Source organism: Prionailurus bengalensis, chromosome X, assembly GCF_016509475.1.
Source record: "Prionailurus bengalensis isolate Pbe53 chromosome X, Fcat_Pben_1.1_paternal_pri, whole genome shotgun sequence".
Classification (NCBI taxonomy): Eukaryota; Metazoa; Chordata; class Mammalia; order Carnivora; family Felidae; genus Prionailurus; species Prionailurus bengalensis.
The window spans coordinates 103,451,402-103,457,524 of record NC_057361.1 but is presented as its reverse complement, the minus strand read 5'-3'; positions in this window follow the sequence as shown (position 1 = coordinate 103,457,524).

Here is a 6,123-nt window from a genome sequence, read left to right as displayed (position 1 = left end):
TAATTCAATTATCATATGTGTGAATAACACTGACATAATCATAGTTCCCCTTATAGTCATTGTACCTTTTTGCCTTTAATACAAAGATTCTTGCTGAAGCAGAACAACTCAGCATTTAAGTTTATTTTGTGCAGTATTTCTTTAAATCGTCAAACTGCAAAATATTTTTTTGATATGTTGCCTCTGAACTTTATTTTCCATGACGACCTTAAAAAACATGGAAATGGTAAGAAGGTTCAGTGTTAGTTAACATAACACATTTTTTTCCATTCTATGTTAGAGATAGCAGTTAGAATCCTTGTAATTTTTGCTTGAAGCTTGCTTTTCCCAGAAGTCCATCACTTTCAGTTTTTAGTTTATCAAGTGCTTAGAAAGATTATGGTTAATAAATCCCCTAAGGTTTCTCAAACTATTTATTTATTTATTTACTCACTTACTTACTGACCTGAGGTCAAAAGAAGACCAGTACTTTGCATACACATGATTTTTTTTAATGAAAACAAATTTTTTAATAGTACTCACATATTTGTTCTCTCTTTCTCTCTCTCTCTCTCTCTCTCACACACACAGACACAGACACACAGACACACGCACACTATCTAAAGAATGCCATGCATCATATATAAAACATGTATAATAATTTTATGAAAATTCTATATATATATTTAAATTCCTGTCAATTTACCTTCAAATGTATGAATCCATGCATACTTAAAAAAAAAGAAGCTTTCCATCATTTGCCATTTGGCATAAAGGTTTGAACTGGATTACTAGCACAACTACAGGCAGATTAAATCATGAAGAATATTGTAGGAGAGAGTATTTAGCAGTTATGATCAACAGCATATATCCATAGCTGGGAGTGTAGCTGCTTCTGATTATAAAAAATTAAGAAGAATCAAATTTCAAAACTGTTTCCATATACAATAAGTATTTTAAATCATCTGCAGGTTCTGAGTATTAGATTAAATCGCTATTTTGAATGTAGACTACTATTATTTTTCCTTCCCCTAAAAGGTAAAACATTCTGAATCCTGGCTTAATATGTTATTTCTTTCTGTTATTCAGGCTTAACCTATTATTTCTATTTCTTTCTGTTTTCCATTAATTTTTTTGAAACCAAGGAAAGTGAATATTAAATAGAACCAGCTAGAACCGTGCTTAGTTTGAGCAGGTGAATGCTAGAAAAGATTTCACACAGCTTTTGATTATTCCTAATAACCTCGATGGTCCAACCATAGGTGTCTTCAGTATGTGGTACTCTGTTATGACAATTATATAATGTAGTTTGCTAGGTGCAAGTTGGTACAATTTAGCAAGACCAACAAAATTCTTACATTTGGAACCCATGAAAAATAAGGCTGAGGAAATTGAAATTTGATGGCATAAAGTGAAAATTATTGTATAACAATATTTATATCAGTTGCACTGTTAACATTTTTGTACACAATCAAGCAAACTAGTTTTAATTGGGGATGGTAAATATTTTTAGAGTTGATGTTGGATTCCTAATATTTAAAAAATAATAATTTAGAGTCTGATAAATAAAGCCTGTTAAATTCTTATGTAACTTTAGGACTCATTTCTAGACCTGGAAGTATAATCTTGGATAATTTACAATTTTTTAAAAAATATGACTTTTACTTCCTGTCCAAGCCTCCACGTTAGGTAAACAATAGCATATGGTGAAACATGCATATATGCCAACTAACCACTACCTCTTGGATGATGTTTTCAGTGTGATGTAATGATTCTGAAATATTGGGTTCTCTGTTCCCACTCTAACTGTATGAGTGGAGAAGCTAATTGAAAAATGAACATAGGAAAATGTGTTAAATGGTCTCTTTTCATATTAGTGGATCACCCCCTGTGAAGCTCTTACTCTTAGCCTTCATATCTGTGTTTATGGTAGGTATGGGCCAAGATTAGTATTTTTTTCTGGGTGCTTATGAAAGGTCTCTATGGCTCTATCTCAAATATGTAAGTGAAAAGTTCATCAACCATCCAGCTGTTTGGGGTAATACAGACAAACATCAGGTTTGTTGAGAGAATTTCTTACTTAGTTTCTAGAAGTTTGGAGTCATTTAACAGCCTGATGAATCTTAATATTTTTGTCAAAAAGAGAAAGAAAAAATAAAACACTTTAACATAATGTAAACTACATTAAACACTCTTGGATTACTATAAAATACATAATAAATTGTATGCCATCCTGAATCTACAGCCTTCAATGAAATGCATAAGGAGATGTTTGCATCCCTTAGCAATTACAAAAACAGAAACACACTGGCTTTTTCAACAAGCCAGGATATTAAAAACTTTAACTTCGATTCTGCCTACCCCCACCACCCCCGCTACTGATTCATCGGTTTAAAGAAATCAACTTAAAGAGTTTGATATGTTGGCTTCTTACAATTTTCTGCACCTCATTTTCCACCGATTCTTCTACTGCCATGGAAACTAGACGGACAGACAGCTGGGAGTCACTAATTCAGGATGGGAACCTGCTTGTTAATTTAATTTCATGCCAGCCTGTTGGTCTCTGAAAGTAACCATAAAAGGCTGAGGAATTGAATTTGTGAGCAATAAATGATTAAGCAGAACAAAAAATCAGTGCCATCTCTGTCATTTTCCCGAAGATCTACTGCCTTACCCTCTCTGTCCCCTACTCACGCAGTTCTTTAAAAATAATCACAGAAATAGAGGTTTGATTTGTGCATTCCTGTTGGTATTTATGTGTGCTACAGAGCGTTTTTGTTCTATGAGGACATTCGCAGCCGTAAAATAGTTTCGTAATAGCTATTATATTGAAAAAATATGTTCATTCAAATTATGATTTTGTAGACTTTGAAGAAGCCTAGTTAGTGATCATAGTAAAGTTAAATATAAATGATGCTTGACTTTTCCAGTAGGATTGGTTATTTTTCCTTTCCAAATATAAAAACAATTTTATTAAAATATCTATGACCCACTTGTTTTTTTATTACAGCGACAAAATGGATTTGAAAACATTTATTTGAAATCTGTAAAACACTCATTTTACCCGTCACCATAAAGCATGCTGATTGTTTTAATTTTAATTGACTAAGTTGTCAGTTGATAAGTAGTCAACAATGAGGAAATTGCCTTTTAATGTTTCTCATATTCTGTTGTAACATTTTTGTGGCTGATTATGACTTACAAAATTGAATTTTGGAATCACAAACTCTAATATGAGCTGAATTGCAATCCATGTTAAGCCTTTTGCAATATTATCGGCTGTGGGTCCTGATAAACTAATATTTTTTCTTGTGAGTTTATGGCTGTAAACAAATTTCTATATTATGGCTAAGAAAGAGTGATTCCCAAAAAGGATTTTGATGATGAAAAAAGAATGAAGATACATATTTCTATGTCAACAGGTATTTTTGTTTTAAAGCGACTAGAATTTCAAAACATAAATATCTCAGACAGAATTATTAACGACAGAATGAAGTAATGATTTAAAAGTTTAGGAAAAACAATATTTACATTTTTACATTTTAGGGAATATTGATGATATTGGTATCCAGTTGTTGGGTACTGAATTTGTTAACTGGTTTACTTCTGTTACTTGAGCCATACTGGTGTGATATGAAAATATCTGAGTAAAACATGAAAAATTCAGTCAATCATCATGGTTGAACATGGAGATTCCCTACTATCTGTCTGTAACCTATCTTCTGTGTCACGTCGATTTCCTCTAGCCTTTCAGCAGATGCATGACATCTGGATGTACGATGCAAAATAACAATCATCTCGATGGTTCCAAATATCTGATCAATGAATTTTGGCTATTCATCCAAATGATGTTCTTGTGTTATAACCTCAGTTTCCCTTTCAAAATTACTGTATATTTACTTTTCAGTTGTTCTCCTATTTAGTAGAAAGGTACTGTGAATATTCAGGATGCTGATGCAGCTGTATATATGAAACTTTCAGTAGAATCCCTTTATGGTTATATCAAAGGAAATCCATTTTCATTTTAATGTTAAGAATCACAGTTTAATGTTTTTAGCTGCCTGTATGAATGAGGATTTTTAAAGCAGCCAAAATAAAAGTACATTACATACTTCAGGGAAAATCTGTTCACTGGCTAAGGTCAAGGAGAAAATTTCCCAGTTGGATGATTTTGCATAATTGGTGGATTGTAAGTGTTTATATTACTTCTCGTGCCTCTATATGGTTTAGACACCTGTCAAAGAGAAGGTGCCAGATTAGATGGTCAATTGGTTTATTAGATATTATAATCCCTGTGTCACAGCTGTATATGGACATTTTAAGAAAACTCTTCAGTTGTTCAGAGAAATTAGAAAAAGATACTGCAGATGGCCTATCTCAATAATCCAGGTTTTTTCAGGTACATTTAAAATTAAATGTCCTAAGAGATGATTAATTCAGGAAAGTTATTGATAATGAACTCATCTTATGCTACACATCCTTTGCACCTATGATGATGCCTTATTAAAGGTGTCTCAATCTTGGTAATTACCACCTGTGTTTAAATATAGAGGTGTATAAATACACTACAACCACAGGGTGACTGGAAGCCTTCTAAATCTGAAATGTTCCTAGCTAACTCGATTCCTATCAACAAAGTGTTTCTGATCAACATTTTGAATTTATACTCTGTGCATTACCCCCCTTTAGCATTAGTGATTTTCTTTTTTTAAAGCTGCTCTGCTTAATTGCAAGCATTTGAGTGATATTGTCGTGTGATCTCCTGCTCTATTAACTAGCCCCAAAATATGTTTGTGCTTATGTGTGTGGGGAAGGAGTTTTTTTCTAAAGCAATATTTATTAAAAAGTATACATACATTTTTGACATGCATTTTACAAACATCATTTACAGAAACATAAATCACTTATTTGCTTACTCTATGCTTGAAAAGAATATATTTTTGTGATTGTGAATCATTATATGTTTAGAGCTTTAAGCAATGTAGGGAAGCATTGACATCATTGCTATGCAAGTCAAATGAGAAACTGCTTTTGGAAAGATAGTATTAATTTCACTAATGAGATTTAATGACCTCTAAGGGAAAACGCTGTGCAGTTGATTGGCCAATTGATACCTATTGCTTAGATTTGAGAAGACTCTTGTACCTTGAAAAAACAATAAAATCACTCTCATTTCTTCCCCCTTCCCTTTCTTTCTCTTTTCTTTCTTTCTTTCCTTCCAAGAATTGAGGTAGTGTATAGGTTTATGAGAAAGGAAATGCTGGGACATTCACTAAAGTGTTGGTAGTGCTTAACCTCTTTATTCTTTTTCTAAATCCGACCATTCCTTTATGCATATCCTAGCGAATTATAAGTGTAATGTGAAATATTATTCTTTATATTGGTTTTGGCTCATACATTCTTTCAATGATCTTGGGTAGAAGCTAAAATAATACACTGATTTCCTGGGATGTTATCTTTTATTACAGATTTACTCTGTGCACATATCCATACATTGTTGGTGCATTTGTGATTTGTCTTTCATGTTTAGTGTAATAAAATGTCAACCCTTAGGTGTGACACCATTTTTTTGGTTTCAAACCCATGAAGTGTTAACACAAGGGTGCTACATTTTTTCCCATTGTTTTGTTCTTTTCTCGCATTTGAGATATTGCCTTGATGAAACATTGGACAACTTGTGAAAGTGAGGCAATTTTAATGTAAACAATTAGAATTCAGTGCAATGGAAATATTTTAAGGGTAATTCAACACAGAATCGAGAAAATTTCAACAATATATTTCTGTAAAACATGGGATAAAACATGTTTAAGGAAATGTTTAAAACAGCAATAGATGTAGTGAGAGAACTCTGGTCCCAGATATTTAGCAAAATACTTGAGACTTCTTTGTTGTTGAAAAGGCAGAAAAAGAATCAACTTTACACAGAGTTCTGGGACAATGTGTGTTGAAGTCCCAAGTCTTTTCCATGAAGACTTCAGTATTACACAGGTTTGATTGTACATCATATTTTTTTTTTAGAGAGAAAGAGAGCAAAAGAGAGCTAGTGAGCAAGAGAACAGGGGAGGGACAAAGGGAGGGGGAGAGAGAGACTCAAGTAGGTTCCACCCCCAGCAAGGAGCGTTACATGGGGCTAGATATCATGAC